The 26,162-nt window shown below is 36.1% G+C and overlaps 1 protein-coding gene and 1 long non-coding RNA gene across 6 annotated transcripts in view; one reads left to right on the top strand and one right to left on the bottom strand.

Annotated features, from left to right (window-relative positions):
* The window catches only part of DTNA (dystrobrevin alpha), a 397,895-nt gene that overhangs the window by 335,631 nt on the left and 36,102 nt on the right, over window positions 1–26,162 (bottom strand). The gene's annotated exons all lie outside the window — the stretch shown is intronic.
* The window catches only part of LOC103879665, a 35,409-nt gene that overhangs the window by 2,692 nt on the left and 6,555 nt on the right, over window positions 1–26,162 (top strand). The window contains exons 3-4 of one of the 2 annotated variants that reach the window (XR_004180048.1): window positions 7,430–7,585; window positions 9,084–9,208. This is a non-coding gene — a long non-coding RNA (uncharacterized LOC103879665). Of the gene's footprint in view, window positions 1–7,429; window positions 7,586–9,083; window positions 9,209–26,162 lie in introns of those variants that run through there. The other variant, XR_640385.4, reaches the window with a different exon arrangement.

The following is a 26,162-nucleotide window of genomic DNA, read 5'->3' as shown; positions in this document are numbered from 1 at the left end:
TTATAGGAATAAATATAGTGATCAGAAAAAGTGAGGACAAAGCAAAATATAATAGAAAAATGACATTTTTTTCTTTTAAAGAGATAGATAATCTTTTAAATATATTTTTGATTGGAAATATAACATCCAGACTATTTGGGGTTCTACTGGCTCTTAGAAGTAATAGAAAAAAGTTGAAGATCCCTGAATAACAATGCAATGTATCTGAAGAGCTGAAATCACTTGATGTTTTAATTCATTTTAGGTAAGAACACTAGAACAAAACTAGATTAATTTTCTTGTTCTTTTGACAATGCATTTAATTTGGTTTATTTATTAAAATGTAGACAGGCCCAAAATGACAATTCTCAGACTCAAAAGGCATCTAAGAATTTAATGAGGCAATTTTGGAAAATGTATTTAAAAACGTGTCCATTCACCTTCTCACCACCCTGATGTGACACAACTGTTAAGTTAAAATCTGGATATTTTTCTGATAATCCAATATCCGTTCTTACTTGCTCTGGGTGAGCAAGGAGGTCCAGTGTAGCACTGCATACAGATCTCCCAGCCAAAAATCAATAAATCAATCAACCAACTCCATGCACCTTCCAGTGGACTCAGGAGTACTCTTTGCTCGCTAGTCCCTTAGAAAATAGTGTATGAAAAATGCTGACAGAAGGATTGCGGAGAAAATCCCACTCTCGTCCTGCCAATTCCTAAAACTCTCTAGTTAATAACAATGAAAACAAATTCCTTTTTATGAAATTTTAGGGAATTGGCCTAATCCAACTGAGGCTGTACCCTAGGATAAAAGAAAAAGGATAAAGTATCACTGTTAGAAGCTTTCTAGAGTTGTTTATCTATCTTCCCAGACAACACTTTGGGATTTTTAAGGCAGAGAGTATGATTTCAAAGATTTCTTTAGTAAGGTACTCACGGAACAAAAGATGACATCTAAATTCGGATAATAGTTACTCTAAATCTTTTTTTAATGGCCAGAATTCATCAAGACAAATTCATTCATTTAATTTCAAATTCTGATTCACTTGCCAAATGTACAAATCACCAGATCAGCTTCAAAGTTACCCTTTATGAGGCCCCATTTAAAGACTAACTTTTCAAGTACTACAGTCATTATCGTTAGTAATAAAAGGCAACAGTTGTTACAAATAATAAAAAATTTTATCTGATATGGCCCTAAAATAATGCTCAGAGAAGGAAAGGAGAAAAAATCAGCAAAAGGAAAGGAAATAAATTACAATTAAAGCTTGCAATTGTGAAATAAGAGAGCTAAAATAAAAGTCTTTTGTCAGGACTGAGTTGAGTCTGAATTACAAGTAGGATGTAACTATGGAACAAAGCAACATAAACAGCAATGGTAATCCAGGCACTCCTGTAAACTAGATTAAAAGGAGAGTCAGAAAAGTGAGAGTTAGGATGCAGTCAAGGGACTTTGTGAATGAGAGGGAAGCTTTTTAATTACCATTAAAAAGGATGGCTATTTCTTTCAATGCCTTTAAATCAAAGCACATGCTTTGATTTCCTTTTTGATCACTTGATGTTTTCCTTTCAATACTCTAACCACTGAAAGGAATGCTTCGATTATAAAATGCTTTACATAATGTTAATTATCATTAAGTCTTCCTCAAATGAGATGTTTCTACTGAGAAAGAAAAATATTGAAAAGAATTCAGCCTAAAAGAGATAGAGCTGTCCATCTTTAGACTTTCTAGTGGCCTTTACCCTCACAGTTTTGCTTTCTGGTCTGGGACACACCTCTAACCTATGTGAATCACCAGAGTACAGGGACACCTTCAGGCAAGACTACAATCCTGTCTTTTGAGACAGGGTAGGCCTACAATTTTTCAATTAAATGTGCTACTACAAAATTTATAGCACAAAAATACATATAAGGCAGCATGGAAGAGGAAGAAGTCATTCGTTAAAAGAGGAAAATCAAAGTCTCTAACTACCCAAAAATAAATCTCTTAAGCCTCAAGAAACAGGACGTAAAAGGTTTCCCCAACTTCCAAAAATATTGTCTTCAATCATTAACATTTAGCTATGTTTATATGAGTCTTTTAATCTTCCATTAATCCTTGTTTTGTCTCATTTATTTTAGATTTATCTCAAAAGCATCCAAGAAAGATTCTGGCTGGGTTAACACTTAGTTTGGTTGCTGTGATTACAATTTAGCTGAAATATGCTGAGACAGATTGCACCCAGGATATATTGAAATTCAAATTCATAAACCAAAGGCTTAATACCCAATAGTCTTCTCCTAAACAATCTATTCCAACTTCTGTCATTTAAGCTCAGTCCTATGTCTTCTTAGAAGTGATTTTCAAATGTTGAATTTGTCCTTCATCTATACATGAAGAAGCAGTTTATGTAAACAGGTTTGTTTTGTGACAAAGAAAAAGTGAAGCCAACTCACTCAAGGATAACAGTAAGGTATATTTCCCGGAACCCAATATAGTTTAAAAAATAATAATGGATGTCTTTCATAAACTTGTCCAGTATAAGGGCAATGTGTAATTTTCATTGAGTTAGGCCTTACGCACACAGGTCAGAGCACAGAGTAATTCCCACCCTGTAGACTTCTCCCAAGACATCTCACAGTGACACATACAATAGAGTAATTCCTTGGCTCGTTGCAGCTCAGAGCAAATCCGTAGAAAGATCAATTTTTGCTACTTACAGCTTTCTTTGTGATGAACATGGGGGGAAATGATGGCACGAAGCTGACAGATTGACTGAGGCTCCCTGGCATAAAGAGTTAGAAATTTAATAATTTTTAAAAGTATCATATAACATAAAAGCAGCTCTCTATGCTGTTGAAATATGTATATATTTTTCTTTTGTTGGTAAGAGGGCCTGATCAAACTTATAAAAAGCAGAAAATAATTTCTCTCAAAAAATTATTATACAAATTTCCAATCCTTTGAAAATTGTCTATATTTGCAGTAAATCACCAGTATATGGTAACTTATGTTAAGCTTATTCTTTCTATATCATTTTAGATAATATCATAACAGCAAATTTATAATCATGAAAATTACAACAGAGTGGGGTGTAGTGGCTCACACCTGTAATGCCAGCATTTTGGGAGGCCGAGGTGGGTGGATCACTTGAGGTTGGGTGTTCCAGACCAGCCTGGCCAACATAGCAAAACCCTGTCTCTACTAAAAAGTACAAAAATTAGCCAGGCATGGTGGCACACACCTGTAATCCCAGCTACTTGGGAGGCTGAGGCATGAGAATCGCTTGAACCTGGGAAGCAGAAGTTGCAGTGAGCTGAGATAAAAAAAAGAAAAAAAAAAAAAGAAAAAGAAAATTACAACAAAATAAGGGCAGGTAATTACTGAGTGGCTTCCCCTCCCCCATGGACCTTACTCAAATTACTCACATTTTACCCACAAAATGTCACTTCAACTTTGTTTAAAGGTTTGGTTGATGACTTGGTGTTTGTGAGATACTGTTGGATGTATTGATTATGCCTTTATTTTTGAGTTTCCTTGGGATATTGAACCTATGTGACTAATTTTTCAGTGGCATATTTACTAGCATAGAGTCAGTCAAGCAGGAAATCATGCATGATTCTAGATCCTTTCGTTGATCTGAATTAATCTTTGAGACTCTCCCTTCTCATTGATTAAAGAGGCATGATTGATTCAGAGTTTCAGTACTATACTGATTGGGCTCACTTTATAGGGCAGATCTCCATGTACATTAGCCAGCTTTACTGACCCAGAGTTGCAGAACGAACATAAGGTGTTCAGTTAGGATGAACTGACATGTATGCCTTTGGTTAGACAAAGGTCAGAAGGAGGGAGTATGACAACATGAGAAGAAATATGTTCTCATTGCTGGGGGAAGGGGAGACCCATGCTTTTTTTATCATGTGTCAGTAAGTTCATTTTTCAAAGCACTTGGCCATTTCTTATGCTCTTGTACCAATTAGTTCATTTTTCGAAGCACTTGGCCATTTCTTATGCTCTTGTACCAATTTACAGGAAACTATTTTAAACGTTCTTCCCACAGTATGATTATATGAGTACTACAGAGCCAAGCCTCCCATAGATCCTTAATGAATGATCTCTGAATAAGTGTGCTGCACACTGTGCTTTGAGAAAGCTGTGTAAGCTTGGGACCTGGTATTGTGCTCAGAAAGTGTTGACACAGAAGAAACTGACCCCATGAATTATTAATGTTTCCTACAGCTTGCTGAGAAACCAATAGAATAATTTTCTCTTACCTAAAAAAGAAATGGACACAACTGAACAAACTGCATTAAACTCTACCTATTGCATTTATAATAAAAATATTTAAGAAATTAAATATAATTTATAAAATCCTAGAGTTAGGCAGAAGATTGAGTTGAAGGTAGTGCGCAGCTCTGAAATACAAACTTGCATATGTGACATTTTGTTACTCATATTCCTTAAACAAGGAGGGTAGAATAAAGATACACTACTAACCATTTCGATGTTTTACATGCTACCATGAAAATAAATGGCTAGATCTATTTTTTAAGTTATGCATTCTATAATTAAAATTAAACTAATGCTTCTTTGTTGTTGTTAACTACTGTGGTGCCTGGTTAAGTTCATCACACCTTAGAAAATATACAACAAAAATATGTGAGACATTTTAAAAATGTAATAATTTTCCATGGAGTACATATCCTAGTAGGAATATAAACTTGAGTTTACATCATATCCTTGTCCTCCACTGACTGCAACACCCAGCAGTGGTTCTTCCCTTTTACTCCAAAGTGACTCAAGATTAATTGGAACTTCCAGATCCAGTATTCACTGGCTAGCCAGACTGCAGGGCATCTCATATCACTACCATCACCCCTGCTGCTTATCAGATCCCTTGTTCCAAGTGCTGCCTGGACTCATACTTCCCTATATCACCTTCCCATTAGCCCCCACAAGCTCTAAATTGAAATTCGGTATCTTGCCAAGGACTTACATCAATCCCCCTCTAGTGATAGGATTCTGCACTTGTGCTTTCCACGTTCACTTTGTAGGGGATCTTGCTAGACAAGGATAGCTACCCTTGAACTTTATCTACCACTTGTTGGAATCACAGTATTAAACAACATCATCTTTTCTTGAGGCCACAACTGCAAATGTTGATAACTCGGTCAATACCAACTGCTTCTGAGAGTATCCTAAGGGCCCCTTTTGGTAATGGACATTTACTGCCCAGTCAGTTTTACCCATTGCAAGCCTTCAGGCTTTCTTCTCAACACCGAGAAACCAGCACTCTTTTCTGCCCAGTAATTACCTGACCTTGAGTAACTACCATAGCCAAACACACACTATGAGTTGCTTCCTTATGAATGCAGAGATAGATATCTAAAACTTTACTCACTAGATTCTAAAGGTGTTATGAAAAATGGCTTTTTCGAAAAGATAATTTCTTAAAACCTCAATACGATGTAATTATAAATATATATACTTTAATTTAAAATTCTGATTTATCAACTAAAGTTTAGAATGTTCCATAAAAGGTCCACAATTATATGGAAAATTCCATTGAGACGGAATTCCTTGATTTTCCTTTCTAGTTCTCCTTTTAAGATTGAAGGAGAGTTCCCAAGTATCGTTCTCTTGAGTTTGTTGAATGTTGCATTATTTCCTTTTTCAGGGGATAGTGCTCTTTGAAACAAGACATGTAAATATGTCAGTAGGCTTCAGCTATAGCAAGAGTTTCTATCCTTATTTTTTTTAAATGTATTTATTTAATCATAGACTTAGGAAAGAAATATATAACATTGTAGTGTGATACATTAGGTATTTTTAAATTAAGACATACTGGAGTGTAGTGGGATTTACATGAAAAACCCCAGGCTTGCCCAACTTCTGCTAGTCCTTGTACTTATTAATGATGCCACCGATGATGGCTTCCATTAGGTCAGTGGCTAGAAAATACTAATCTACACAATCTTCTCACTAAGGAAGTACTCTCATTTCCACTTTGCATAATCAATATTTTCCTGTATCACACCTACTAACTGGCTTTTTATGTAAGAGAATCTATTGCTTTCACAGCTGTCACTCTTTGCAACTCCCTCTTGAAGTTAACAGCTGGCTCTCAAATGTCGTGCAAAAACAGCCCCCTTCCTTCACACCTTTCTATCCTGATTGCTGTAGCTCAGGCTAATTTTTCTCATTTTATGGGTTCCCAGATGTCTACTGGCCCTGCTACAAAGTTGAAAAGCACTTTCAGTGAATCGAATATTAAATTCCAATTGTTTCTTTGTATGTGTGTGTGCAGTATTTGTATGATGCTTCCATTTGGCGGGATTTTTCTGTTGTCACCTACTGTCCACACTTTTTAAATCCAGTACACTGACTGAATTAATAAATGCTTATTTGGGCTTGCTATATTTCAGAAATTGTGCAAGGCCCTTTCATATACTCTGTTCTACTGTGGTTAGCAGGTAGCTACAGCACGGGGCAACAGGCAGTATTCTCGGTTTTCGTTTTGGATGACATGCTGTTTAATATCCATGAGAATTGTAACAGGTGCAGGTATATTAATCTATAAGGCAAATAGAGTACTTTCATCAGCACAGCTTTCCTATCAAAGAACAAATGCGTTGTGTTAACAATGCTGTATGAACTTTCAGCTGGGTTTAGAACTTCATGCTATTTTACACATATTTGAGCTACTGTGTGCTGAAAGACAGCTTTTTCAGAGATTCCTCTTTTGTTAGTATTTTTTGGGGAAATTATGTATTGCCTACATGATGGTTTATGTATTTGGGGAAATTATGTATTGCCTACATGATGGTTTAAAATAATTACTATATTTAATAAATAATTTCATTATTTTATATATTTCTTGAACAGTCTGAACAGCAGTATCAGGTCTCGTGCAATGACTGACAACACTGCAGCAAAGTAAATACATAGAGAAACATCCAGATGTAATTTCTAATATCATTTCTGGAAATTTTATTAAAGCTACAAGTGAGATTAATAAAGCAGACTGAATTTGGTACAGAACCAAATACACAATTATGCATTATACTACTAAATAAGATTGTTACAGAATATCATATTTGTAAAGGCTCAGAGGTCAGTTAGTTCAGGTTCTCTAACTCAGGTCTGCAGCTTGTTGGAGATCCATGCTGGACTTTTCATTAGTATGATGTAGAAATAAGACAAAAAATGAGGACATACATGTTTTTCATAATGTGAAATGTAGTTGCTTTTTAAAGTGTGAAAATAGCAATTCTTTAATAAAATGCTGCTGTAAGCAGGTATTAGTTGTGGTGGTGGTTGTTTAAATGGTTGTTGATTCTGTGCCCATTTTTCCATTTTTAAAAATTATACAAGTATATGAAACCCCAAAGCCTGGCAACACCAGTGACAATATGTCTCCACTCTTAATTCTTTATTTTTCACTTTTTTTTTTTTTCCCACAGAACAGAAACAACTTCCTTCAGTAACTTGCAACAGCATTTCTTCAGTAACTTGAATGAAGCAGAACATGAACTGAAAACTTTGAATTCCACCTCTGCTTCCACTGGGAGGCATGCTAAGTGAAACACTTTGGCAGTGTAGACTGGCCTTCGCGAGAAGTGAGTTACTATGTAGTCATTAATGAGTAGACATAAAACCAAAGAAGCATTCAGTTCAGAAAGGAGACATGGTCCACAGGAGGGAATGGATCACCACAGTACCCACGCACATTGATCCAACTTCCATGAATTTCATGAGATTCAATTCTGGAAGCTTTGAAGTTGGACTGTTGTTCTGAATTGTGGATTCTCAGTGGCAAATTACAATGATAAAAGTGAATTTGTAGAGTTTTAGATTTAGACTATTTACTAAATCTAAATTTAGTAGACACTAAAATATAAGGCAAAAGAATAAATAGAAATCAGCATCAGTAAAAATGGAACAACTTACTACATGTTCCTGGTGAGCTCTCTCTCTCCCAACCTCTCCCAGCCCAATGAAGGCACTGTCCACAGCTAGACTGAGGGGATGCCCAGCGATTTCTGCGTGCTCCCATGACACCACTCTTCTCTGCCTCCTCCCCACTGCCCCTGGAGTCTCCCTGTTCCTCATGCCACAAACTTTCTATGATTTGCTTATTTCCAAGAAGGAGGCATTAATTAGGGTTGTTGACCTTCACTCCTAATCAGTCACCCGGACTAGATCCATCACACCTTGCAGCTTTTTTACTCTGGTCACAATCAGAAGTCCACAGCTCCTATGCCATCCTTTTTCTCAAGGACAACTCTCTTCACATTTCTCTGGATATCTTCTAATCTCACTTTTTCTCCCACTATTTAATAAGCCCTAGACCGTTTCCCTGTGTCTATCATCAGAAAAAATCCTTTATTTTCTAACCTATTTCCTGAATGTTCCTGTATTAGTCTGTTCTCACACTGCTAATAAAGACATACTGGAGACTGGGTAATTTATAAAGGAAAGTGGTTTAATTGACTCACAGTTGCACACGGCTGGGGAGGCCTCACAATCAGGGTTGAAGGCAATCGAGGAGCATCTTACATGGTGGCAGGCAAGAGAGCTTGTTGGGGAACTCCTCTTTATTAAACCATCACATCTCATAAGACTTATTCACAATCAGAGAACAGCATGAGAAAAACTCACCCCTATCATTTAATTATCTCCATCTGGCCCTGCCATGGCACGTGGGGATTATCACAATTAAAGGTGAGATTTGGGTGTGGACACAGCCAAACCATATGAGTTCCCATCACATTCTTGCTCTAGTTGAAATGGTTCTTGTTCAAGAACATGTATCTCAACTGTGGGCCCAGACTCCTGTAACTATCCAACTTGTATCATTCGTATCATTACCCAACCTGTAAAACGGTGTTGCGTTTATCATATGTAGAATTTTGTTTTCAAAACTAAACTTTTTATATTGGTAATTTTATGGTGTTTTGAGACAGAAAAAGGATTAACATTTTACAGTGCTTTTAAAGTCCCATTTCGTTCTCACCGCTGAAGAATATTATGTCTTACTGCATAGCCCAATTTTTACAACCCATAAAAATGTTAATATCATTGAATCCAGCAAGGATTCCTAAATTGGCTTAACAGGTCCTTGGGTCAATTATAAATGCAGAAGAGAATCAGAGAATCTGTGCAAGATGGAGACCCTACCTTCAAGGAGCAATCTGGATACTGAAAATGTTTAATGTGTTAAACATGCACAATGACTACAATAAAATCTCAAACTATTGGTTGTCCAGCACATGTCTGGTTTAGAGAAGCAGTTTTTATAGGGCACAGTTTTAATGATATGAAGTTGATTTTTTATTCTGGATAGTTTATGTTTTGCCTAAACAATCTAGATTTTCCCTGTGGATTAAAGTAGACTGTCATAAAGGGTAACCTTGGGTCATATATTCTTCACTTCCCACAGATCTTCTTCTATTTAGTTGTATGCTTTGGTGTCACACCTTAACTATCGTTGAAGATGACACTAGATGTTGTTTTATGGACTATGATAACGTGTATGTTGAAGAAATGTTAATAAGGTCACTGTCCATCCACTGTATGAGTGTCTGTTACAGAAAGTCCCCAGTAAGGTGATGTTCCAAGATAAACTTTTCTTTGCATGGAGGTTCAGTATATTTTCTATGTTTCATACAATGAAAATCATATAAAGGATACGTTTCTTTTTTTATTGTGGACAAGAAGAAGCCCAGAAATAAATGTTAATATCCACTATTAGGAGCTACATAAAATCTTACGGCTTGCATGTTTGTGTTCTATTCTTTCCTTTCCTCAACTTTAATATTTTTGGTTCTTGAATTTTTAAAAATCCCTTTTATTATATGATCTCTGTCACATTATTTTTGTAATAAAGGGAGAAATTAAGTAAGTGAAAATATAGGCATTAGTCCACATTTTTTGGAGATCCTCAATTTTATGTAATATTATTTTCAATGAAGGTGATTTATTAAATAAAAAGTTCAAAGAGATTTAATATTAATATCCAAGAGTTCATAAAAATGAATTATTCAAAAATCAGATTAATGTTTTCCAGATTTGTCACTTGGTTTAGTATTATGTTTAATTACTTTTTTGTTGTTAATTATAGTGACTATATTGATAAGTGGCCTTAAAAGCATATAGCATAAATTAATTTTACCAGTCAAAATTTCTACTTAAATTTAAGTAAAAAAAATCTTTTTGAATAATATATAAAATAGAAGCAACATTTTTTAGTGCTTATATATTGCAACTGAAAAAAACATAAAGACAACAGATTCCAATTCATGGACTTCTTTAACAGAATTCCTGAATCACTTCAGTCCAAAGTTTATATCTTTAAACACCCTACCCTAAAAGGAAGAGATACATTCATATAGACAATGATACAACTACTGCTGGTAACTTAGAAGTCAAGATCAATGCGAGAAACAACATAACTGCCTCCACAGGCCAAAGGAACAGTAGCTAGGTTAACGGAGATGGAATCCTAAGCATAATGACCTTAGTAATCACACTGAACTAGCCTGCCTGGAACCTCTGATTCCTGACACTTTATTAGATTACTTGAAAGAAACTTGGAAATTTAGATTGCCCCTAATTTTCTAAATTAGCAGGTCAGCCAACCACCATTACCTTTATAGCTCATAAAATTTCCAGTGGACATCTGAGAGTACTTTTTGTTTTCAGTTTAACTTTAAGAAACTAGAAACTAGAATCAAATTTAGAATCCAAATTTTGAATTCAAAATGCAAATCTGTCTTCCTTGGACAAACATCTTCATATTCATTGCCAACATTTTTTTTTTTTTTGAATGGAATCCTAGAAGTAAAATTTCACTGATTCTACCAACCTTTCCTCTAAAACAGTTTTCCCAAGAAAACTTGCATTAAGACATCAGTGTGCTGTCTTACTCCTGGATCATCAATGCATATTCTTGATCATTTTAAATATTTTGCCAATCTGATATGTGAACAGTGATAATTCATTATTTTACATTGCATTTACTTGTGACATTTAACATATTTTCATTATTGGTCATTTGCATATTCTTTTAATAAAATTTCCCTTTTGTTCTGTTGAACTATTTTTCTCTGAGTGTGGTATTTGTTTTACTATTCTTTAGTGTCTCTTGTGTTGAGAAAATTTTAGTTTATAAATAAGCAAATTGGACAAAATTGTCCTGTGTGGATTCGGCATTTGCTGTTTGTTCTTAGGAAGATCATTCCTACCCAAAGACTGTAAACATACAATTATATATTATTTTGTGATGCTTAAATTGATTTATGTTTAGGTCTTTAGACCATGTGGAATTCATTTTTGCATGAGGTAAATATTGTTTAAATAATACCAAAGAACATATATGGGGTATTTACCATACATCAGGCATTGGGATACTTATTTTTAATGGGTTACCAAATTTAACCCTCCCAATATTTATACAAGACTTTTTTATTTTCTTACTATCTTCATATGAGGAAATTAAAACAAACAGGTTATTAACTTCCTTAAGGTCATAAAGCTCCATGAGAAAACTATGATTTGAACTCAAGCAAGCTCACTGCATAGAGATTCTACCGGTCAGAACCTACTCCATTGTTAATATTTAAGGACTCATTAGGTAAAAGTTGCTCTTAGTTCTCACAGTATTTTACTAGGATAAAGGATCAATTTCCATTTTTAAGAAATCTGCAATTGCATCATCTTTGTTCTAATCCCACAATAACTTAAAGAGAAATGGAATTTGGGACTCAGGACATATATAAAATTGTGGTTTCCAAGCTGGATTGCTGGGCCCTAACCCCACAGTGTCTGTTTCAGTAGGTCTGGATTGGGGCCTGAGAATCTGTGCCAACAATTCGATATTTAGATTAGCAAAACTGCTCTCTTTTTGTTAGTACTTGCCTGGTATAACTTTGTCTATTCATTTTTCCTTCTTTTTCAACTTTTATTTACCATTTTGTTGAGCATAGCTCTTATTAAACAGCATAGAGCTACTTAATCAGACTGAGAAATTCAGATTATTTGATGTGTTCAAGCGTATCGTGAACGTTGACAATTGGAATTTATTTCTTACATTTATTTTAAAAATATATTATACTTTCATGTTGCTTCATTTTGCCTTTTCCTATCATTTTGAAAACTATCTTTGTTTTTTCCCTCTAATGATTTTAAAGTTATGCATCTTATTTGTAATCTTCTAATAAGTACTCATACATTTATAACATACTTTTTCAAGTGTATAATCTTTCATCAAGGTCTAGAGATAATCTACCTCTCTCTCCTCCTTCCTATAAAAGCATTACCACACGTTTCCTCCATTTCCCCATCTTATCCCCTTTACTAGATCCCAACTATGTGCTAAAGTCATCTGAAATTATAGTTCCAGGTTATTGTTAATTTTACAGCAGACCTATCTTCTGTGTTTTGTACTATTGCCATGCCTTCATATTTTCCTGCATTTATCACATTTGAGGTGCCTAAAATTTCAGAATTTAAATGCATTGAGGTCAATTTCTGATAATTACAACTTTCTTTGTAGAGAATATGGGATTGTAAATGTGCTTTTTTTTTTTTTGCTTTTAAAAACATGTTATTTATGTTTTTAATCAGCATTGTATTTTAATGCACTAATACAATACCATTTCCTTAATTATTTTCCTTTTTAAAAATGCTATTGAGTCATGCTTCTATGACTTTTCTTGTGATACTCATATTATTTTCAGCACTGCAATTTTCTCTCTGTAGATTGCTATGCTTGCTATGTCAGCAAGAAAGAGTAAGATAGTTAATAGAAAATTACAAATAGACTCTGTTGCCTTAAGAATACATTAGGTACTCATGTTTTGAGTTAACAGTAATTTTAGTAGGATGTAAAAATTCATCTAAGTCTATTAGCTGAAGGAGTTTAACAGCCAGCATTTCAAAAATTAAAAAGGACACAGCTTTACCCTAATAGTCATGGGGATTTAGACAGGTGTAGCTAGTAATAGCAAGTTGTACTGATACTTCACAGAACACAGTTTGACTTCAAGAGAGCAAAGGAGAAAATATCTTTTATTGTCCCTCAATTTTTATTTTCATTTTTCCACGTCATGCTGCTAGTATAAAAGCAGCTGGCTGACATACATTATCTCTGTGCCCGAAACTCAACAAAGATACCTGTATCCTCTTTCTTCCTTCTCCTCCCATATTATTTGCTATTCAACAAAGGACAATATTTTTGCTCTGATATATTTGGCCACTTTTTCATAAGCACTAGGAATATTATTGTTATAGCACATAAAAGAGAGTAATTTGGTATATGGGTTTTTATTTATTTAACACATGGGTAGTACATATTTCTCATGTGCAACTTAAAAAGAAAGTCAAATGAGATGCAAATTAGATAATAGCCATACTTTATTATGATAGAAAAGTGAATTGTTTTCTAGGTACAAGAAAATAGAGGATGTGTTTATATTATAGTAAAACTAATATCACACTGACAGAAAAATAACTCAATAGGACAAAAAGGAAATTTATGAAAGGAAATACGAACGGCCAATATAAAAACATGCTAAATGTCAGGAGTAAATGCAATTTAAAATAATGAGCTCTCACTTTTCCCGGATCAGACTGGGAAAGTATTTAAAAGAATCAATAACATGTTTTGATGGTCCAGGAATAAGAACCTAGAACACTCATTGCCTAATAAAAGTTTATTTGAAAAACCATTTAGCGGAAAGGCTTGTAGTATCAGATAAATTCCACTTCCAGGAATCCACGAAAAAAAAGTTGGCAATGAGCAGGAAGATGTTTGCCTCAAAAAAGACAAATTTACATTCAGTTTGCTTAATTAGAATCAAATGACATGTCAATCAATAGGGAAATTATTTTACAAATTACAAGCATCTATTTATAATTTATCAGGTAACCACTTAAAATGAGAAAGGTCTTTATATTGAAGTATAAAAACACTGTCACAATAAATTAAATTAAAAAATGGAAAAATGTATTTTACACCTTATTTTATGTTAGAAAATTATGTATGTGCTGAGACGGGCGGATCACGAGGTCAGGAGATCGAGACCATCCTGGCTAACACGGTGAAACCCTGTCTCTACTAAAAAATACAAAGAAACCCAGCCGAAGTGTGAGTGGTGGGCGCCTGAGTCCCAGCTACTCCGAGCTGAGAGGGCAGGAGAAGGGCATAAACCCGGGAGGGCTGGTGAGGCAAAGTCAGCCACCTCTAGCCTAGGGTGAGCGGACCCAGACTCGATCGCCGAAAAAGAAAAATTATGTATGTGTGTATGTTATGCATTTAGAAAAAAGGAAGCATAAAATTTCAAAACAGAAAAGCAGAAGGAGAATGAAACTCAATTTTTTTAGGAAAGCGAGAGAAACTATTAAAATAAAAGAAGATAATTTTACTCTCTAAATGTCTGTAGTTTAAATCTTTATCATGAGAACACAGTCACTTGCTACTTGTCAAATTAAAATACTGAATTCTGGTATTTATGGGGCAGACGTAAAAACTGCTTGATGTCTCTACAACCATCTGATCTTTGAAAAACATGACAAAACCAAGCAATGGGGAAAGGATTCCCTATTTAATAAATGTGCTGGGAAAACTGGCTAGCCATATGCAGAAAACTGAAACTGAACCCCTTCCTTATACAAAAATTAACTCAAGATGAATTAAAGACTTAAATTGAAATCCTAAAACCATACAAACCCTAGAAGAAAACCTAGGCAATACCACTCAGGACATGGGCAAAGTCTTCATAACTAAAACACCAAAAGCAATGGCAACAAAAGCCAAATTTGACAGACGGGATCTAATTAAACTAAAGAGCTACTGCACAGCAAAATAAACTATCATCAGAGCGTACAGGCAGCCTACAGAATGGGAGAAAATTTGTGCAGTCTATCCATCTGACATCCATTCTGGATATTAATCCAGAATCTACAAGAAACTTAAATTTACAAGAAAAAAACAACCCCATCAAAAAGTGGGCAAACAATATGAACAGACACTTTGCAAAAGAAGACATTTATGCAGTCAAGAAACGTGAAAAAAACCTCATCATCAGTGGTTATTAGAGAAATGCAAATCAAAACCACAATGAGATACCATCTCATGCCAGTTAGAATGACAATTATTAAAAAGTCAGGAAACAATAGATGCTGGTGAGGCTGTAGAGAAATAGGAACGCTTTTACACTGTTGCTGGGAGTGTGAATTAGTTCAACCATTGTGGAAGACAGTGTGGAGATTCTTCAAGGATCTAGAGAATCAGAAATACCATTTGACCCAGCAATTCCATTACTGGGTATATACCCAAAAGATTATAAACCATTCTACTATAAAGACACATGCACACATGTGTTTACTGCAGCACTATTTACAATAGCAAAGGAACCAACCCAAATGCCCATCAATGATAGACTGGATAAAGAAAATGTAGCACATAAATACCATGGAATACTATGCAACCATAAAAAAGAATGAGTTCATGTCCTTTGCAGGGATATGGATGAAGCTGGAAACCATCATTCTCAGCAAACCAGCGCAGGAACAGTAAACCAAACACACATATTCTCACTTATAAGTGGGAGTTGAACAATGAGAACACATGAACACAGGGAGGGGAAATCACACACCAGAGCCTGTAGGGGAGTTGGAGGGAAGAGGACGGAGAGCATTAGGACAAATACCAAATGCATATGGGGCTTAAAACCTAGATGATGGGTTGATAGGTGCAGCAAACCACCATGGCACGTGTATACCTATCTAACAAACCTGCATGTTCTGTGCATGTATCCCAGAATTTAAAGTAAAAAAAAAAAACTTGAAGCTTGATGTCCTGCCTGTCTGCATGGGATAATGTCTCACAACTAAGGGCTGTCCTGATGTTTCATGCTCTCAATCATATTATTTTAAACCTTTCAAAGTATTTTAATAGCAGAGTGAATTTAATCAGTAAAAACATTATTAAAAAATACTACTTTAAGTAAGTGGCACATAAGGCTCAATAATATAAGAACAGTAGGTGAAAACACAGGTCCTCCTGCCTCAGCCTCCCAAGCAGCTGCGATTACAGGTGTGCACCACCATGCCCGGCTAATTTTTATATTTTTTAAATTAGAGACTGGGTTTCACCATGTTAGCCAAGCTGGTCTCAAACTCCTGACCTCAGTTATCTGCCTGCCTCGGACTCCCGAAGTGCTGGGATTACAGGTATGAACCACCATGCCCAGCCAAGAATGCATTTTTGAAGTCCCATCTGTTCCCACTCTGAGCTACAAAAAGTGAGGTTCAACATAGTTAAGGTCTTAGAAGACTAATAACCAGCAAATCCTTATTCTCTTAAAAATTAATTCATTTCTCAAAGCCATTCAAATTGCTCCTACAGAATCCAAACAAAAATGTCTCACCAAACTTAAGCAACACAGAAAAGCTAAAGCTCTTGTTTATTTGTATTTTATTTTATTTATTTATCTATTTATTTATTTTTTATTATACTTTAAGTTCTAGGGTACACTTGCACAACATGCAGATTTGTTACATATGTACACATGTGCCATGTTGGTGTGCTGCACCCATTAACTCGTCATTTACATTAGCTGTATCTTCCAACGCTATCCCTCCTCCCTCCCCCATACCCCACAACAGGCCCCAGTGTGTGATGTTCCCCTTCCTGTGTCCAAGTGTTCTCATTGTTCAATTCCCACCTATGAGTGAGAACATACAGTATTTGGTTTTCTGTTTTTGCGATAGTTTGCTGAGAATGATGGTTTACAGCTGCATCCATGTCCCTACGAAGGACATGAACTCATCCTTTTTTATGGCTGCATAGTATTCCATGGTGTATATGTGCAACATTTTCTTAATCCAGTCTGTCATTGATGGACATTTGGGTTGGTTCCAAGTCTTTGCTGTTGTGAATAGTGCTGCAATAAACGTGTGCATGTGTCTTTATAGCAGCATGATATATAAACCTTTGGGTATATACCCAGTAATGGGATGGCTGGGTCAAATGGTATTTCTAGTTCCTTGAGGAATTGCTACACTGTCTTCCACAATGGTTGAACTAGTTTATAGTCCCACCAACAGTGTAAAAGTGTTCCTATTTCTCCACATCCTCTCCAGCACCTGTTGTTTCTTGACTTTTTAATGATCACCATTCTAACTGGTGTGAGATGGTATCTCATTGCAGTTTTGATTTGCATTTCTCTGATGGCTAGTGATGATGGGCATTTTTTCATGTGTCTGTTGGCTGCATAAATGTCTTCTTTTGAGAAGTCTGTTCACATCCTTTGCCCACTTTTTGATGGGGTTGTTTTTTTCTTGTAAATTTGTTTGAGTTCTTTGTAGGTTCTGGATATTAGCCCTTTGTCAGATGAGTAGATTGCAAACATTTTCTCCCATTCTGTAGGTTGCCTATTCACTCTGATGGTAGTTTCTTTTGCTGTGCAGTAGCTCTTTAGTTTAATTAGATCCCATTTGTCAATTTTGTCTTTTGTTGCCATTGCTTTTGGTGTTTTAGACATGAAGTCCTTGCCCATGCCTATGTCCTGAATGGTATTGCCTAGGTTTTTTTCTAGGGTTTTTATGGTTTTAGGTCTAACATTTAAGTCTCTAATCCATCTTGAATTAATTTTTGTATAAGGTGTAAGGAAGGGATGCAGTTTCAGCTTTCTACTTATGGTTAGTCAGTTTTCCCAGCAGCATTTATTAAATAGAGAATCCTTTCCCCATTTCCTGTTTTTGTCAGGTTTGTCAAAGATCAGATGGTTGTAGATGTGTGGTATTATTTCTGAGGGCTCTGTTCTATTCCATTGGTCTACATCTCTGTTTTGGTACCAGGACCATGCTGTTTTGGTTACTGTAGCCTTGTAGTATAGTTTCAAGTCAGGTAGCGTTATGCCTCCACCTTTGTTCTTTTGGTTTAGTACCGTCTTGGCAATGCAGGATTTTTTTTTGGTTCCATATGAACTTTAAAGTAGTTTTTCCAATTCTGTGAAGAAAGTCACTGGTAGCTTAATGGGGATGGCATTGAATCTATAAATTACCTTGGGCAGTATGACCATTTTCACAACATTGATTCTTCCTATCCATGAGCATAGAATGTTCTTCCATTTTTTGTGTCCTCTTTTATTTCATTGAGCAGTGGTTTGTAGTTCTCTTTGAAGAGGTCCTTCACATCCCTTGTAAGTTGGATTCCTAGGTATTTTATTCTCTTTGAAGCAATTGTGAATGGGAGTTCATTCATGATTTGGCTCTCTATTTGTCTGTTATTGGTGTATAAGAATGCTAGTGACTTTTGCACATTGATTTTGTATCCTGAGATTTTGCTGAAGTTGCTTATCAGCTTAAGGAGACTTTGGGCTGAGACAATGGGGTTTTCTAAATATACAATCATGTCATCTGCAAACAGGGACAATTTGACTTCCTCTTTTCCTAACTGAATACCCTTTATTTCTTTCTCTTGCCTGATTGCCCTGGCCAGAACTTCCAACACTATGTTGAATAGGAGTGGTGAGAGAGGGCATCCCTGTCTTGTGCCAGTTTTCAAGGGGAATGCTTCCAGTTTTTGCCCATTCAGTATGATATTGGCTGTGGGTTTGTCATAAATAGCTCTTATTATTTTGAGATACATTCCATCAATACCGAATTTATTGAGATTTTTCAGCATGAAGGGCTGTTGAATTTTGTCAAAGGCCATTTCTGCATCTATTGAGATAATCATGTGTTTTTTGTCTTTGGTTCTGTTTATATGCTGGATTACGTTTATTGATTTGCATATGTTGAACCAGCCTTGCATCCCAGGGATGAAGCCCACTTGATCATGGTGGATAAGCTTTTTGATGTGCTGCTGGATTTGGTTTGCCAGTATTTTATTGAGGATTTTTGCATCAATGTTCCTCAGGGATATTTGTCCAAAATTCTCTTTTTTTGTTGTGTCTCTGCCAGGCTTTGGTATCAGGATGATGTTGGCCTCATAAAATGAGTTAGGGAGGATTCCCTCTTTTTCTATTGATTGGAATAATTTCAGAAGGAATGGTACCAGCTCCTCCTTGTACTTCTGGTAGAATTCGGCTGTGAATTCATCTGGTCCTGGACTTTTTTTGGTTGGTAGGCTATTAATTATTGTCTCAATTTCACAGCCTGTTATTGGTCTATTCAGGGATTCAACTTCCTCCTGGTTTAGTCTTGGGAGAGTGTATCTGTCCAGGAATTTACCCATTTCTTCTAGTTTTTTTAGTTTATTTGCGTAGAGGTGTTTATAGTATTCTCTGATGGTAGTCTGTATTTCTGTGAGGTTGGTGGTGATAATCCCCTTTATCATTTTTTACTGCATCTATTTGATTCTTCTCTCTTTTCTTCTTTATTATTCTTGTTAGTGGTCTATCAATTCTGTTGATCTTTTCAAAAAACCAGCTCCTGAATTCATTGATGTTTTGAAGGTTTTTTGTGTCTCTATCGCCTTCAGTTCTGCTCTGATCTTAGTTGTTTCTTGCCTTCTGCTAGTTTTTGAATGTGTTTGCTCTTGCTTCTCTAGTTCTTTTAATTGTGATGTTAGGGTGTCAATTTTAGATCTTTCCTGCTTTCTCTTGTGGGCATTTCGTGCTATAAATTTCCCTCTATACACTGCTTTAAATGTGTCCCACAGATTCTGGTATGTTGTATCTTTGTTCTCATTGATTTCAAAGAACATCTTTATTTCTGCCTTCATTTCGTTATGTACCCAGGAGTCATTCAGGAGCAGGTTGTTCAGTTTCCATGTAGTTGAGCAGTTTTGATTGGGTTTCTTAATCCTGAGTTCTAGTTTGATTGCACTGTGGTCTGAGAGACAGTTTGTTATGATTTCTGTTCTTTTACATTTGCTGATGATTGCTTTACTTCCAACTATGTGGTCAATTTTGGAATAAGTGTGATGTGGTGCCGAGAAGAATGTATATTCTGTTGCTTTGGGGTGGAGAGTTCTGTAGATATCTATTAGGTCTGCTTGGTGCAGAGTTCAGTTCAATTCCTGGATATCCTTGACTTTGACGAGTTGAGAGAAGAAGACTTCAGAAAATCAAACTTCTCCGAGCTAAAGGAGGAATTATGAACCCAGTGCAAAGAAACTGAAAACCTCGAAAAAAGATGTAATGAATGGCTAACTAGAGTAACCAATGCAGAGAAGTCCTTAAACAACCTGATAGAGATGAAAATCATGACACGAGAGCTACATGACAAATGCATAAGCTTCAGTAACTGATTCGATCAACTAGAAGAAAGCGTATCAGTGATTGAAGATCAAATGAATGAAATGAAGTGAGAAGAGAAGTTTAGAGAAAGAAGAGTAAAAAGAAATGAACAAAGCCTCCAAGAAATAAGGGACTATGTGAAAAGACCAAATCTATGTCTGATGGGTGTACCTGAAAGTGACGGGGAAAATGGAACCAAGCTGGAAAACACCCTGCAGGATATTATGCAGGAGAACTTCCCTAACCTAGCAAGGCAGGCCAACATTCAAATTCAGGAAATACAGAGAACGCCACAAAGATACTCCTCGAGAAGAGCAACTCCAAGACACATAATTGTCAGATTCACCAAAGTTGAAATGAAGGAAAAAATGTTAAGGCCAGCCAGAGAGAAAGGTCGGGTTACCCACAAAGGGAAGTCCATCAGACTAACAGTGGATCTCTCAGCAGAAACTCTACAAGCCAGAAGAGAGTGGGGGCCAATATTCAACATTCTTAAAGAAAAGAATTTTCAACCCAGAATTTTATATCCAGTCAAACTAAGTTTCCTAAGTGAAGGAGAAATAAAATCCTTTACAGACAAGCAAATGCTGAGAGATTTTGTCACCACCAGGCCTGTCCTATAAGAGCTCCAGAACGACTAAACACGGAAAGGAACAACTGGTACCAGCCATTGCAAAAACATGCCAAAATGTAGACCATCAATGCCAGGAAGAAACTGCATCAACTAACTAGCAAAATAATGAGCTAACATCATAATGACAAGATCAAATTCACACATAACAATATTAACCTTAAATGTAAATGGGCTAAATGCTCCAATTAAAAGACCCAGACTGGCAAGTTGGATAAAGAGTCAAGACCCGTAAGTTTGCTGTATCCAGGAGACCCATCTCACATGCAGCGACACACATAGGCTCAAAATAAAGGGATGGAGGAAGATCTACCAAGCAAATGGAAAACAAAAAAAGGCAGGGGTTGCAATCCTAGTCTCTGATAAAACAGACTTTCAACCAACAAAGATCAAAAGAGACAAAGAAGGCCATTACATAATGGTAAAGGGAGCAATTCAACAAGAAGAGCTAACTATCGTAAATATATATGCCCCCAATACAGGAGCACCCAGATTCAGAAAGCAAGTCCTTAGAGACTTACAAAGAGACTTAGACTCCCACACATTAATAATGGGAGATTTTAACACCCCACTGTCAACATTAGACAGATCAACGAGACAGAAAGTTAACAAGGATATCCAAGAATTGAAGTCGTTTATTTTTAGAATGATTGTCATAAGATTTCCATCTGTACCACAGAGTGCTTCAATCAAGATATTTTGTAATAATGTCCAGAACAGGATCAGATATTTACATACAGAACATATATTTTGTTTCTTGTATGGTTTATATACACACTATATGCATTTTCAGATTTTTCCCTTCTTCACTATCATGATTTCTGTATATATATATTTTTATTGTGAAAAAAGACTACATTTTCAGAAAACATGTGCTGCAAATAAGTTACTCAATTACAATACTTCAACTCAAGTCTTTGATTATCTACAGAGGCATACTAAAATATAGTTTTTACCATATGGTTGCCTCTAATCCCAGTTACACATATTTGAGAGCTACCAACTAGACTTAGCAGTGGTTACTTGCTGATCCTGAACCAGCATGGTGGAAGACACCAGACACTGGGGCCATTACACTTGGCAAGCTTCTTCATGTCCCACTCTGTGTATTTTTCTTTTTTCTTTTTTTTTTTTTAGAGATGGAATTTCACTCTGTCTCCCAGGATGGAGTGCAATGGCGTGATCTCAGCTCACTGCAACCTCGCCTCCCAGTTTCAAGTGATTCTCCTGCCTCAGCCTCCCAAGTAGCTGGGATTACAGGCACCCGCCAGCATGCCCAGCTAATTTTTTTTTATTTTTAGTAGAGATAGGGTTTTACCATGTTGGTCAGTCTGGTGTTGAACTTCTGACCTCAGGTTATCCACCCACCTCGGTCTCCCAAATTGCTGAGATTACAGGCATGAGTCACTGCACCCAGCCCCACTCTGTGCATTTTGATCAATGAAATAGTGAGTCTACTTTTGATATCTCCCAAAGTCTCCTAAATTATTTCGCCAGCATAAGTGTCCTGCATTCCTGCATTATGGCACTAATGGTATCGTAAAGAGCCAAGCCCCTGCATTATGGCACTAATGGTATCGTAAAGAGCCAAGCCCCTGGGTTAGTCTGTGCGGGTTTTAATCCTGGCTTCAGCACTTGACAACTGCATGAACCTGGGCAAATCATATAATCTCTGCTGGCCTCCATGTTTTTATCATAAAAGAGAGATAATCATAATGATCAATTTATTGAATTATTTAAAGATCAAGTGAGCCAATACATGTATAAAGTATCTGGAAAAGCATCCAGCAAATGTTACAGGTAAATAAACAACGATTACTTGGATGGTTTAATTGCTTATCTTTGATTTCACTTTCTGTAACTGATAAATACTTAATACTGTAGTAGCCATTGACAATGATTACCTCAGATTCACTATATCCAAAACAGAATTCATCCTTTCCCTCTACCATGTCTCTCTCAAACATACTCCTTTTATTCTATTTTCTACCTAGCTGATAGCATAGTCAGTTCCAGTTTTATAAACTAGAAAACTCAAAAAAAAAAAATCTTCATTCTCCCTATCTCTTCTTCTTTGGTCCCAAACCCAAGAAATTACCAAATCTTGTCCAAATGGCACCCTCAATATTGTGCTTCAGGTCCTTCTTCCTTTCTCCCAGGAGGGCTACAAAAACTTTCCCTGTATCCAACCATTCCTCACCTCTCCACCTTCAATTCCATCCTATATATGGTCACCAGGCTTCTCTTCCTAAAACATAACCCTGACCACATGGCTTCTAATTTTTAAAATCTATTCGTTCTATGCATATATGTAAATGCATAGGTTTTACTTTATATATATATTTACTTTATATATAGTTTTTACTTTATATATATTATATATAAATACATAAAATATATATAATATATAAAATATATTTTATATATAATTCTAAATATATATAGTTCTATATATAGAGAGAGAGTTCTCATTCTCAGAGGTCTTACAGCCCACTAGGGAGGTAGCCAGGTGAGCTGGTGATTTTAACACGGTGCGATACATGCTATTTTTGTTGATATGCACAACATTGTATGAGACTAGAGAAGAGGCAGTAGCATGGACTAGGGACAGGAGTATAAGAACAAAGACTTCTTTCCGGGTGTTAAGTGCTAAAAAACAAAACAAAACAAAACAACAAACTTCAATTGCTTCTTACTGCAAGTGGTGGATACCAAATTCTGCAGTTGCAATCTGGCATTCCAACCCTTCATACAATGATCTCAATTGAGCCTTCGAGCAGTTTTCCACACTCTATAATCTAGCCGACTTGTCTTTTTACAGTTCCACAAAAGAGCCCAAGCACCAGCACTTTTTTCCCACTTATTTGCACATTTACTTCTCTCAGCCTGGAGCAGCCTTCTTCCCCATTATTATTTTTCAAAAAACAGGTTAAATGCTCCTACCTCTACAGTGAAGTCTACTAAAATGCCTTCATCAGAATTAATTTATGTCATTTTTCCTCCCTTGACCAGTGTGCCGTTTTAAACTAATCTACGCATACATCTTTCTCTCCTATTGCCCTGTGCACTAAAAGGAGGCGGGTGCCATGTCTCATTCATCTTTGTAATTCCCAAAGGGGCTTTTACAATAATGGGCAGCACCTAGGAGGTACTCTGTGAATGCTGTTTGAATTAAATTAAATTAAAATGGTTGAGAAGGCATTTTCATTCTTCATGATCTTTGGGCATTTCCCTGAAAAGCCCTCTATTTAAAGGATTTAACCTTTTGGCAGAAGATGTTCATGTTCTTTTTTTCAACTCGGAAGAAGGGGTTTTTTAACAGAAATAAAAGCCAAAAAAACTCTGTTTGGCCACTTAAAAATTAGGTAGACATAAAGTATTATCATTCTTTGTTTCAGGGCTTCTCAGATGCTTTAAAAATTGTTTTGAAACCAAAAGTCAGAAAGGGTTTAAAATTCCCGTCTGAGTGGACAGAGAATAATAAATGAACTTAAGATGACTTCAAAAAACTGGAGAGAAACTAACTGTGATGTTCACACTGCCTTGTGCTTGCTGTCTACAGAGTCTTATTTATTAAATATTTTGTGTTCCCACTTTGCAGAGTTAAATAATTTACATAGAATGTAGCCCAATGAATGAAGTCATAGTTAATAAACAAAAAGAGAACAGAAAGTTATAAACTGCATAATGGATGAGCAAATGCAAGATAAAAGAAGAGTAAAATATTTTTGCTTTCATTTACTTATGAGATAGTTTTAAATTTTCAAAGGAAAAAAATAGCTTATGTAATTATGTCTTCAAAATACTAATGCACCAGGAGGCCCTATCAGAGTTATGAATGTATCTATGAGAGACATAAGGAAACAATTACTGGCTTAAAGTCACACAGTCAGCTAATGAGAGACAGATTCAAATCCACATCTCCTGACCATCAGTCCTCCACCTGTCTCAATAGTGTCAGGTCATGATGCCTCCAACAAAGCATCATGAATTATATTCAGGGTTACAACACAGAATGTATACACTAAAGTAAGAGATTTCCAGGAAAACTATGTTTCTCATGTGTCCATTTTCACTTTTAATATTGTGTTTCCAGTCAGACAAATCTCTTGACCTAAGTGACTGTGTAATCATATCTACCTCACATCAATGGTTTTCCAGAAAAATAAATATCTTAAGTTCCAACTATTCTATGACTGCACAGAAATGTCCAATTTGCTGCTTGAAGCACCTGTAGATTGTTAACTGGGTGGAGAGAGGAGGAGAGAGGGGAAGAAGAAAAGAAGCTGCTGATGTAGAAGTAGAAGCATTCCCTGATATTTTCTTGGTGACAGCAATAAACAACTTTTGTTTTACACTTTATCAGCTGGACTTCTAGAAATTAGCAGAATGGTTAAGAATGGTAGGAACTGGATCAGATAGCACTGGTGTGAATTCTGGCTCTACTATTTAGTGTGACTTCAAGCAGTCTTCCCTATGAGTAAATTGGGATAAAAATAGCTGTCTTCTTTAAAGCATTGTTAGAGGGGTTAAATGATAAATGTGAAAGTACTCAGCATGGATTTTGGCATTTGATAATTCCCCATTAATTTAGCTATTATTGTTAGTGGTAGTATAGAATTATTAATTTTGCTTTTCCATGTATGATAATATGATAGAAAGGAGAAACGGGGGTTTGGGGATGGAGATAAGTAACTAAAGAAAAGGACAAGTACTTGTGAGAAGAGACTAAAAGTGATTTGGAGACTGATTTCCACGGGACGAACACACCATAAGCTCATGATTTCACAATGATTTTATTTTCCTTGAAGGAGAAGAAAAAAGAACTATAGTAAATTTCAGGGGGATCTAGAATGACGGAGCATTTATGAAAAGAGAGGACTAAGAGTAAAAGGACCCTTTAAAAGATTTACCATTTTTATTAAAGCATCACCATTCATTAAAGTCCCCAGTTAGGATAAATTAGCCTTGATGAAGATGTTCACATCCTCATTTTGGGAATCAGCCTTGACTGAACACTGTGGGAGTTGCTTTGTCCGGGCAGACAGAGGGCTGCCTGACCAGCTCATCTGTATCAGCTGTGAGCAGGAGTACAAACGCCATCACCACCAAGTGTTTTCTGAAGGATAAAGTGGCTTACAGTGGACTACGCAGCTCTGGCTTTCGTATATAATCTCATAGAATGAAAGGCACACACTGTCATATCCATGTACTCAAAGAAGCTAGGAAAGCCCCCGGTAGTTACATGTATTGAAAATATTTTATGACAATGTTTCTTAATAACTACTAAAACTTTGGTTGAGAGAACTGAGG

Source organism: Papio anubis, chromosome 19 (assembly GCF_008728515.1).
Source record: "Papio anubis isolate 15944 chromosome 19, Panubis1.0, whole genome shotgun sequence".
NCBI classification, from domain to species: domain Eukaryota; kingdom Metazoa; phylum Chordata; class Mammalia; order Primates; family Cercopithecidae; genus Papio; species Papio anubis.
This window is presented reverse-complemented; position numbering and strand designations above follow the sequence as displayed.